At 48.3% G+C, this 12,500-nt stretch overlaps 1 protein-coding gene across 1 annotated transcript in view; it reads right to left on the bottom strand.

Annotated features, from left to right (window-relative positions):
- Positions 1-12,500, bottom strand: part of grm5b (glutamate receptor, metabotropic 5b) — a 206,611-nt gene that overhangs the window by 164,902 nt on the left and 29,209 nt on the right. The gene's annotated exons all lie outside the window — the stretch shown is intronic.

Genomic DNA, 12,500 nt, shown 5'->3' with positions numbered 1-12,500 from the left:
CAGATTTTGCCTCCCTGCAGCCAAAATACATTTGTCCAGCACTAAGAACTCAATTCCAGTTTTGAATCTGGACTGTTTCTTATAGTATGATGGTGTGCACACACTCCACCAAACAATCCACCCTCACTGTCTCCCAAGATTTCATATTTTTCTTTGTCTCTCTCTCTTTCTCTCTCAACCACCATCTTCCCTGCTAGGAAAATACTATAAATCACCTGCCATGCTCTCTGGAAGAATCCTTTAATCACCTTTAGCAAACAGTGATGGTCGTACACACACAAACACACACATAAACACAGACAGTATAAGTGCCAACACAATAGGATAAACACAGACAGTATAAGTGCCAACACAATAGGAATGTGACCTCTAAATTCTGGCTGCTTTCTCATAATGAACCTTTCAACATCATAAACTTTATATTCTGCCTTTCTCTCTCTGTCTCTCCTACTCTCTCTCTCTCTGTTTTTGAAGTTGGCCAAACAACACTCTCATCATCTCCATCTGAAAGTGTCTGTTTCCGTGGAGACAAAATGAGAGGAGACTGATTGTCATGGCGATAGATCTGTCACTGTTTGAGTACTCTGACAGCAACTCTCAGCATACAAAGTTAGACTTTCTGAGACAGAAAGAGGGAAAGGGAGAGAGTGTGAGGCAGAAACAGAAGTGTGTAAACATAAACGATCGTCTGACAGCGACAAAGAGAAACTATTCACAAATAGAGATGAATCATTGGATCAATACCCCCCCCCCCCCCCAACATCAAACGATCTTCTTTATTTTCCTGTTTCAATCAATGTTTCATTTTTTACTGTTTTGCACCTTTTCTCTTTTGTTTTGGTCAACACGTTTTGGTCTCTCTCTCTCTCTCTCTTTCTCTCTCTCTCTCTCTCTCTCTCTCTCTCTCTCTCTCTCTCTCTCTCTCTCTCTCTCTCTCTCTCTCTCTCTCTCTCTCTCTCAGGTTATTTTATATTTCAGGTTCAACTTTATCTTATTTCCAGCTTGATGATTTTCAAGCATTTGATAATTTGATCCCCTGCAAAGAGACCAAAACAAAGTCACACACACTCTCACACTCAATACACGAATACACACACACAAACACACTCACACACACACACACACACACACACACACACACACACACACACACACACACACACACACACACACACACACACACACACACACTCCAATACACCAATAGACACACTCTCACACTCCAATACACCAATACACACTCACACACACACACAATCTCACACACACACACACACAATCTCACACACACACTCCAATACACACACTCTCACACTCCAATACACCAATACACACACTCTCTCTCACACACACACACACACACACACACACACACACACACACACTCATACATACAAATAGATTTAAGTAATGGCAGGATGTATTAACGTAAGTGTTGGAGTCTTGACCAGGTGTTTAAAATAGGAACAAGGGCCTCATCCATCACTCTCCCATGGTCATGGTGTCGCCACGGCAACAATTACAGCAAAGCTGACAAACTGCACCCAGTCTCACCGTTCTGCCCTTAAAACCGACAGAGTCATTCCTCTCTCTCTCTCTCTCTCTCTCTCTCACACACACACACACACACACACAACTGCACTGATCCTTACATATGATCAGGATCTGGCAGACTGCATTTCTCTCTCTCTCTCTCTCTCTCTCTCTCTCTCTCTCTCTCTCACACACACACACACACACACACATACAAACACACTCTTCTCCTCTTTGTGGAGGATCCCATTCAGCAGCATACACAGCTGTGTAGGCGAGCTCCCATTATGTTCAATCTTCAAAGGTTGTGTGTGTGTTTGCGGGGGAGGTCAGGTCCCCGTTCCAGAGCAGATCTCCGGGGGCCATTAGTGGATCTCGCTCCTCGCCTTTACACAACGTGTAGTTCTCTGACTAGCAGGCAAACACGGCATCAGATCAACTACACGCCCGAGCTGCTCCACCTTCTCCAGGCAGACGCACCCCTGATTTAGAACAGTCCAAACCTCCAGCATTTGCAGACTTTTGCTATATTTTCCAGCCGTAGAAAGGCACATTTAGCCACTCTAAAATTACAAGTATAAGCTCAGTCATTCTGCTACTTCTTTTGCTCTGAGATCCACATCATCTATAGCTCCATTACTACTGGAGGACCTGAAGTTGTCTTCTAGAGTCTTAATCCACTTTGTCCTCAGAAACTCTCAGTTCACTGATGAAATATGGTGTGAAATGTTCCAATATGGCTAGTGAAACACTCCCAAAGCAGAGTGAACGGACCGAACGGATACCAGGCCGAGAACAGACTGGCCAGGTCTCCGCACTGAGCCCAACCCACTGGCACGGTAGTCCACTCAACGCCGTGAGGTACACTCAACCCCGTGAGGTACACTCAACGCCGTGAGGTACACTCAACGCCGTGAGGTACACTCAACCCCGTGAGGTACACTCAACGCCGTGAGGTACACTCAACTTCGTGAGGTACACTCAACACCGTGAGTTACACTCAACACCACGAGGTGCACCCCCGTGAGGTACACTCAACCCTGTGAGGTACACTCAACCCCTCTCAACCCCGTCCCTCCTGCACTGGCCCAACTTTGTCGCGTTCCGCTCCGGCCCGGTTTGCTCCGGTTCTTGTGTTTGTCTTAATCAGGTGTGTCAGGTAGTGTGTGCCCAGGTGAAGGAGGAAATGGACCTGTGGTCATTTGGAAATCAAATCACTCTACAGTCTCACACCCAGCTGCGGCCTCCAATGTGAAATATGCCCACAATCCTTTGCATTTCCCCCTCCACACACACACACACACACACACACACACACACACACACACACCACCACCACCACCACCACCACCATGTAGTGTGGAACTATTACTAAGTTCCCCACACCTGAGACTCCTCCTGAAGCTCAGACCCATCTCACGCCTTGACTCTGTTTTCATTCTTCTGTTTCCTGCCTTTCATGTCTTTCTTTCTGTCTCTCCCCAGCCAGCATCCCTACCTTTCTTTTTCCTTCTCAATCTTTTTCATCTCTCCTCTCTCTCAATCCCTCCCCAATTTCTCTACATCTCTCTCTCTCTCTCTCTCTCTCTCTCTCTCTGTCTGTCTGTCTGTCTGTCTGTCTGTCTGTCTGTCTGTCTGTCTGTCTGTCTGCAGATGCAATGTGTAAACAGATGGGCTTTTGAGGCAGGATGTCAAAATACCGGCATCACACACACACACACACACACAAACACACACACACACACACACACACACACACACACACACACACACACACACACACACACACACACACACAGATGAACAGCAGCGGTGACAGAAACAGCAACAATGTTCAAACATAAGGGTTTAAGCCCACACCTTACAGATCTGCTGAAACCCCTAAAGAGCCGCAAGCCAGTGTGATATAGTTGCTGCAGCTGCAGGAGGCTGTGGTTTCTGCCCTCACCGAGAGTCCCATAACACTGATGAAACTCATTTCTGATTGACAGCCACTCTCTCTACCCCCCCCCCCTTCCCCCGCCCCCGTGCACTCAGTGTAGTGATTTCAAACACACCGAAGCCTCTCGAATGGACGGTGCTAATCACGGATGAGGAGCTGGTCTCCACGGGCGTGCAGAGCTGCTGAATTAAGAAGCAGTCCTCCAGTTCTGCACGATCATGATTCAAAGACAAATCACTTTCCCCTCACAAATCAGTGCTCCCCCAAGCACGGCTGAGCCGGATCTGACTGGATTCTTCCGGAGTCTGTGGCCCACTCTGTTCCCCAGCCTGCGTCTCCACCCTCCACTAACTCTCCACCCTTCACTAGTTCTCCACCCTTCACTAACTCTCCACCCTTCACTAGTTCTCCACCCTTCACTAGTTCTCCACCCTTCACTAACTCTCCACCCTTCACTAACTCTCCACCCTTCACTAGTTCCCCACCCTTCACTAACTCTCCAACCTTCACTAGTTCTCCACCCGTCACTAGTTCTCCACCCTTCACTAACTCTCCACCCTTCACTAGTTCTCCACCCTTCACTAACTCTCCACCCTTCACTAACTCTCCACCCTTCACTAGTTCCCCACCCTTCACTAACTCTCCACCCTTCACTAGTTCTCCACCCTTCACTAACTCTCCACCCTTCACTAGTTCTCCACCCTTCACTAGTTCCCCACCCTTCACTAACTCTCCACCCTTCACTAGTTCTCCACCCTTCACTAACTCTCCACCCTTCACTAGTTCTCCACCCTTCACTAACTCTCCACCCTTCACTAACTCTCCACCCTTCACTAGTTCTCCACCCTTCACTAACTCTCCACCCTTCACTAGTTCTCCACCCTTCACTAACACTCCCTCCTTCACTAACTCTCCACCCTTCACTAGTTCTCCACCCTTCACTATCACTCCCTCCTTCACTAGTTCTCCACCCTTCACTAACTCTCCACCCTTCACTAGTTCCCCACCCTTCACTAGTTCCCCACCCTTCACTAACTCTCCACCCTTCACTAGTTCTCCCACCCTTCACTAACTCTCCACCCTTCACTAGTTCTCCACCCTTCACTAACACTCCCTCCTTCACTAGTTCTCCACCCTTCACTAGTTCTCCACCCTTCACTAGTTCTCCACCCTTCACTAACTCTCCACCCGTCACTAGTTCCCCACCCTTCACTAACTCTCCACCCTTCACTAACTCTCCACCCTTCACTAGTTCCCCACCCTTCACTAACTCTCCACCCTTCACTAGTTCTCCACCCTTCACTAACTCTCCACCCTTCACTAGTTCCCCACCCTTCACTAACTCTCCACCCTTCACTAGTTCTCCACCCTTCACTAACTCTCCACCCTTCACTAGTTCTCCACCCTTCACTAGTTCTCCACCCTTCACTAACTCTCCACCCTTCACTAACTCTCCACCCTTCACTAGTTCTCCACCCTTCACTAACTCTCCACCCTTCACTAGTTCTCCACCCTTCACTAACTCTCCACCCTTCACTAACTCTCCCTCCTTCACTAGTTCTCCACCCTTCACTAACTCTCCACCCTTCACTAGTTCTCCACCCTTCACTAACTCTCCACCCTTCACTAGTTCTCCACCCTTCACTAGTTCTCCACCCTTCACTAACTCTCCACCCTTCACTAGTTCCCCACCCTTCACTAACTCTCCACCCTTCACTAGTTCTCCACCCTTCACTAACTCTCCACCCTTCACTAGTTCTCCACCCTTCACTAGTTCTCCACCCTTCACTAACTCTCCACCCTTCACTAGTTCTCCACCCTTCACTAACTCTCCACCCTTCACTAGTTCTCCACCCTTCACTAACTCTCCACCCTTCACTAACTCTCCCTCCTTCACTAGTTCTCCACCCTTCACTAACTCTCCACCCTTCACTAGTTCTCCACCCTTCACTAACTCTCCACCCTTCACTAGTTCTCCACCCTTCACTAGTTCTCCACCCTTCACTAACTCTCCACCCTTCACTAGTTCCCCACCCTTCACTAACTCTCCACCCTTCACTAGTTCTCCACCCTTCACTAACTCTCCACCCTTCACTAGTTCTCCACCCTTCACTAACTCTCCACCCTTCACTAGTTCTCCACCCTTCATTAACTCTGACAGGCGAGCCCTGAACTAACTAGACACTGAATATTTTCCGATTCTCAGTTAGTAATCAAAACTCTTATCAATAGTCAAACTCTTTATAAATACAGAAAAATATTTTAGTCTAGTTTAGCTTGAATCTAAATCTAGACTGCAGATCAAAGACACAAACATTCTCTCTCTCTCTCTCTCTCTCTCTCTCTCTATCTCTCTCTCTCTCGCGTTTGATTCCTTTGACCCTGCCAGTATTTGATGCACACTGTAATCAGCTTGGCCATTCTGTGTGCGCATGCGTGTGTGTGCCACAATCAGATATGACATTTCATAAATTACTTTTACGTGGACTATACTGCCAAGTTCAACCTCCTCTTCTCCCCTCTCCCATCCTCCCCTCCCATCCTCCTCTCCCTTCCCCTCCTCTCCCCTCTCCTCTCCTCTCATCTTTTGTCCTCTCCTCTCTTCCCCTCTCATCTGTAGGATCACAGAGAGTTAAACACAGTCAGAAACACACAGACAGTCAGCTGGTGTGACTTATATGAACAAAGGGAAGGAGTGGGTGTGTGAGCTGTACTGGGGAGAAGGTACCGGAGCGTTGGGGGAGGGAGTGATGGAGGGAGTGATGGAGGGAGTGTTGGAGGGAGGGAGTGATGGAGGGAGTGAGTGTTGGAGGGAGGTGAGAGAATTTTGCTGCAGATACTGTAGATGTAGTAACTTGGAATAGTGCACAATTAACACAATGTTGTCAGACCATTGACCACATCACGTACACCCCCCCCCCCCCCACCACACATAAACACACACACACACCACACACACACTTATCTGAACTGTTGAACTTATTTGCTTTACGACTTGCTGTTATTGAGTTACACACACACTCTCCTGCTGGAGAGTTTCTGTATCTTACACACATCCAAACGTACACTAGAGAGGCACTACTTTCTCTCACACACACATTGTGAAATTATTTTCTTTCTTTTTTTAGACATGTTTTTAACCGATACCATTATCAACAACTGCACTTTGCTTCTTCTGATAATCCTCACTGTCAGTGTGTGTTGCATTTCCTGTCTGTGTCCGTGTGTGTGACTGGGATTGGTTCGGCCGCGGAGGCCCGACAGGACCGGACTTGTTCCATGTACGGACTGGGCAGGCTTAGGTGTCACACCCAGCTGGCTGACACGTCTGTGGCAATTCCACAGCGGGCTGTCACTCTCTGAATCCCTGCTGGGGATTAGTCCACAGTTATTGCTGTCAGTCGGAAGCCGATCACTGTGAGTTGGCAGACGTCTAAACCCATTCGGGGGTAATCAGTGGTAGTGTGCATGCAGGGGGCAGGGTGAGTGGTGTGGTGAGTGGTGGGGTGAGTGGTGTGGTGAGTGGTGGGGGTGAGTGGTGGGGGTGAGTGGTGGGGGTGAGTGGTGGGGGTGAGTGGTGGGGGTGAGTGGTGTGGTGGGGTGAGTTGTGGGGGTGAGTTGTGGGGGTGAGTGGTGGGGTGAGTGGTGGGGTGAGTGGTGGGGGTGAGTGGTGTGGTGAGTGGGGTGGGTGAGTGGGGTGGGTGAGTGGGGTGGGTGAGTGGTGTGGTGAGTGGTGGGGGTGAGTGCTGTGGTGTGAGTGGTGTGCTGGGGTGAGTGGTGTGCTGGGGTGAGTGGTGGGGGTGAGTTGTGGGGTGAGTGGTGTGGTGAGTGGTGGGGGTGAGTGGTGGGGGTGAGCGGTGGGGGTGAGCGGTGGGGGTGAGCGGTAGGGGGTGAGTGGTGGTGGGGTGAGTGGTGGTGGGGTGAGTGGTGGTGGGGTGAGTGGTGTGGTGAGTGGTGTGGTGGGGTGAGTGGTGGGGGTGAGTGGTGTGGTGGGGTGAGTGGTGGGGGTGAGTGGGGTGGGTGAGTGGGGTGGGTGAGTGGTGGGGTGAGTGGTGTGGTGAGTGGTGGGGGTGAGTGGTGTGGTGAGTGGTGTGGTGGGGTGAGTGGTGGGGGTGAGTGGTGTGGTGAGTGGTGGGGGTGAGTGGTGGGGGGTGAGTGGTGGGGATGAGCGGTGGGGGTGAGCGGTGGGGGTGAGCGGTGTGGTGAGTGGTGGGGTGAGTGGTGGGGTGAGTGGTGGGGTGAGTGGTGGGGGTGAGTGGTGTGGTGAGTGGTGGGGGTGAGCGGTGGGAGTGAGTGGTGGGGTGAGCGGTGGGGGTGAGTGGTGTGGTGAGTGGTGGGGTGATAGGCAGGTGGGGCAAGAATGGATAAACCTTTGCCAACAAGGTATTGCATCACTGTTCCTCTTCTTAAGCTTCCTCTCTCTCTCTCTCTCTCTCTCATCTCTCTCTCTCTCTCTCTCTCTCTCTCTCTCTCTCTCTGAATAAATGTGTTCCTATGTTCCTATTTATCGTGACTCTTTTATTCTATTCTCTTCTTTTACCAAATATGTTTCATGCACTGATATTTAGTTTTGAGTGTGTCCATGTGTGAAATATTATTCAGTGTTTCCTGCTTCCATCAAACATCTTGTGGATAGGATAAAAATGCTGTTTCACTCTCTCACACATTTTTCCCTCGGACCAAACTGAACGTCTTAAATGTCATCTTAAAATTGACTTGTCTGGTTAGGTTTAAGTTTCTTAACTAACACACAACCTCAGACCAGACAGAGCAGACAAGAGATTTGAAGGGGAAGAGAAAGAGATAGACAGAGAGAGAGAAATAGAGAAAAAGGCAGAGAGAGACAACAAAAGAGAGAACGAGACAGAGACAGCGAGAGACAGAGAGAGAGAGACGGGTGGGGGGGAGGAGATGGTAATAACGTGGCTTCTAAAAAAGTTAGCCTTTCATCTCACAGTCTTTGTTTACTTCACCACAAATCCTGACCGCTGCTGTGGCAAACGGCTTTCACTCGCCCATAGCTACAGAAATGTAGCAACCCCCACTACCATACCAACCGCACATTCAACCAATGAACACACTCAACACTCCTGCGCATGGACATACGTGCACACGAGAGGTCATGTGACTGGCTCAAGTTAGATGACTCCTGAGAACATAATGAAAGCTTTTCACAGTCAAAAGTCTCTCTTGCTCTCTCTGGACACCTTGGTAATGACCCCTGAGTGTGTCTGTGTATACTGTATTGTGTATATGTGCTGTGTGTGCGAGTGAATGTGTGGGTGTGTGTGTTTGTGTGTGTGTGTGTGTGTGTGTGTGTGTGTGTGTGTGTGTGTGTGTGTGTGTGTGGGGGGGGGTGAGTGAGTAATGTTCTTAGACTTTTGCACTGGTTCTGTTAATAGCTCTACAGCCGTTGACAACATACACTTACAGCAGTTTACTGTCCCTATACTGATCTCTCTCATTAAAGCCTGATCTAACACATGCACACACACGCACACACACTCAAAGAGGGCAGATGGTAATTACACTAGTGATGCTGTTGTCTCCTCTTTCTACTCATGCTGACAACAGTCATTTTCATGGTGAAGTGATTTTAAATAGGCCTGAATGGTCCTACACACACAGACGCACCGAACACTAAAACACACCCACACGTCGTGTTAGTGAACCTGGCTTCCATCAGGTTGCTTCTGCAGCACATTTCTTTGAGTCTAATCCACAACACCACCAGTACCAGTACACCACCACCGGTTTGGGGCCGTGTGTGGTTTGATCTGAACCACAACACCAGTACTGCGGTTTGTGGCACAGCAGTACTGTGGTTTGTGGCTGTGTGTGGTTTGATCTGACTTTATATCGGCGTTTGAAATGCACTAAAGGCCGTGGGCAGCAGAACGGCGGTGTGGCCCATCCCCCAGGATCCTGTGCTGCAGGGTTCGGGGTCCAGGTTTTCCCACACTGCCTTATTCTTACCACTCTCAGCCTGTGGTGGGGGTACACTTAAGTTGCCATGGGAACAGGCCATGGAAGAGTATTGGTTCAGCAAAGGACGGAGCCAGGTCTATGTTTCCATACAAGTGGCAGGTTGATGCATCGGTTGCTGGAGTGATCGTTTCCTCTGGAGGAGGACAGGAGAGGAAGAGGAGAGGAAAGATGAGAGGATCAAAGAAAACGGTTGTTCTTGAGAGGTTCAAGAGACTCTCACAGAACAGTTGAGGAGAGGCTATGGAAGCCTGCGTGATGTCCAACAGGAGGCGTGCTAAATGTCATCCAGAAAGGTGTTGAAGAACTGGGGATCCTCCTACAGTGATGTCATTAATAAATGCTCCACCCACAATGCTGTAGTAATCACAGAGGAACCTCCCACACTGATGTAGTTAGTAAGCGTCCTCTCACGGTGATGTAATGAACAGGGACGCTCCAACAGTGGTGTGGAAATCACTGAGGATCCTCCCACAGCTGTCCTCTGTGGCCATACGCTTCTGTGAAGTACCTGCAGACATAAGCTGAGAAGCAGTCTGTGTAGCAGTTACATGTATGTCGTACCTGTACCTGATCGACCAACTCTGCAGGAAAGAAGTCAGTCTATGCTCAAAGCAATGAAAACAACAACTATAGTCAGAAAGCAAATGCCAGTAGGAAAATAAAGTCATATCCCAGACATTTAAGACCCAAAAAGGACGTATGGTCACCATAGAGGACGTATGGTCACCCTAGAGGACGTATGGTCACCTCAGAGGGCGTATGGACACCCTAAAGGACATATGCTCATCCTAGAGGACGTATGCTCACCCCGGAGGACATATGCTCACTCTAGTGGACGTTGTGAGGGTTGTGTAGCGAGTTTAAATAATTGTTGGGGGGTGCGAGTGTAAATTGTTGTAAATTGTAGTGGAGGGGAGGTGTAAATGGACACAGAGTATTATATCGCGATCGATCGCCAAGTATAAACGCCTCCGCCGACCAGAGCGTTGAGGAGCGATTTCTATTGGAGGATCGTGCTCTATTTTTTATTATTAATTTTTTTTGCTGATGCAGGTCCAGCGTGTCGCGTGCCAGTGATTATGCTTCGGCGTGCCAACGGTGGCACGCGTGCCATAGGTTGCCGACCCCTGCCCTAGAGGATGTATGCTGACCCTTGAGGCCATATGCTGACCCTAGAGGATGTATGCTGACCCTAGAGGACGTGTGGTCACGCTAGAGGACGTATGCTCACCCTAGAGGATGTATGGTCACCCTAGAGGACGTGTGGTCACCCTAGAGGACGTATGGACACCCTAGAGGACGTATGGACACCCTAGAGGATGTATGCTGACCCTAGAGGCCATATGCTGACCCTAGAGGATGTATGCTGACCCTAGAGGCCATATGCTCACTCTAGAGAACGTATGGTCACCCTAGGTAATAGCACAAGTCAAAATAAGAGATGGTGGACCGCTCTGTGGATTCATTTTGACACCACTGGTGTTCACATTTTATATTAAAGCTTTTTCAAGATACAGTATCCTGCAATGTTCAATTCACTCCCTGTTAATTCCCCCCCCCCCCCCCCAGTTTGGTGTGGGCATATCTCCTTTGCTGCATACTGTATATATATATATATATATATATATATATATATATATATATATATATATATATATATATATATATATATATATATATATATTAGTGGTGGGACTTTAATGCGTTAATTTCGATTAATTAATTACAGGAAAATTAACGCACTAAAAAAATTAACGCATTTTAACGCACGATACACTTTTGCATCGTGGAATGTTTCTCAGTGCATGAGTTCCAGACATACAGATTATATGGACGCACGATAAGATGATCATGATGGAGATGACTGAAGAGGCTACGCTGGTGGATGGGAAATTTAAATATAAGAAACTTCCAAATGGAAGTTCAAACAAAAATAGTGTTATTTACACTTTATGTAGGAAGAGTTCGCTTATCACAGGAGCACTTCCACCCTTCGTTACCACCTCAACGCAAAACATGTTGCAGCTAAAGCTGGGCGTACACTGTACGATATTTTAAATCGTGTACTCAGCTCCAGCTCAAACTGTACGACTAACTCGTTGCGGAGAGTCGGCGGCTCGTGGAGCTGCTTCAACAGTGCGATACTCTCACGAGGAGCGATTTGAATTTCAAACATGTTTGATATTCTTGCGACGCTGCGATTTCTGATCGGGAATTGGTCGTGAGGTGTGAATCGCTCCTCGTTTACCTGTGTAAACTATACGATGCACGACACGCGATTGAGCCGAAACGAGTGAAAATCGGCTGAAAATGGGCCAAAAATCGCACAGTGTACGCCCAGCTTAACGCGCAGGTCAGTAATGATAACTTAGCTGCTAAATGTATTCCTAGTACGATAGGGTGACCTAAACGTCCGCATTTCACATCCTGTCCCGGTCGTCCCGGTTTTTTTTTAAGTGAGGAAATGTCCTGGTTTTTAAAGTACCTTCATTGGACCATTAAGACTGGATTAAACTTTCGCGAGTGGCCGTAGCGCGCGACTCCGCACGCGTTTATACATGACGCGTCACATTATTTGTGTTGTCCGCTCTCTGTGGCAAGATAAAGGCTTACAAGAAGCGCTGCACATTGCGTCAACTGATGCAAGTTATGAACTACCGTCCAGGGGTGAGTTTCCCAAAACGTTCTTAGCACCAAGTACTTCTTAACCTCGTACGTAAGAACGAGGGAAAAAAAACAGGTTATTACTCAAGTAAAAGAGCGCCACAAATGAGAGCGTTATTGTGAAGAGCGCCACAAATGTGGCTCTGACTGGGGATCACTGGACCTCTGTTAGCAACAAGAATGATCTTGGTGTGACAGCTCATATTATAGATGATGAATGGAAGATCCAGTCATTTGCTTTGAGCATGCAGAAGACCACTTCTAGGCACTATGGAGATGCCTGTGGCAGAGGCCTGGGAAATTTAAGAAAAGTATACCATCTAAAATGGTATTAAAAAACATCTTCTGATTTACTTCAATTCTTCCAATATCC

The sequence above is a fragment of the Brachyhypopomus gauderio genome, chromosome 16, assembly GCF_052324685.1.
Source record: "Brachyhypopomus gauderio isolate BG-103 chromosome 16, BGAUD_0.2, whole genome shotgun sequence".
Lineage (NCBI taxonomy): Eukaryota > Metazoa > Chordata > Actinopteri > Gymnotiformes > Hypopomidae > Brachyhypopomus > Brachyhypopomus gauderio.
Note: the sequence above shows the minus strand (reverse complement) of the source record. Positions and strands in the feature narration are given on the sequence as shown.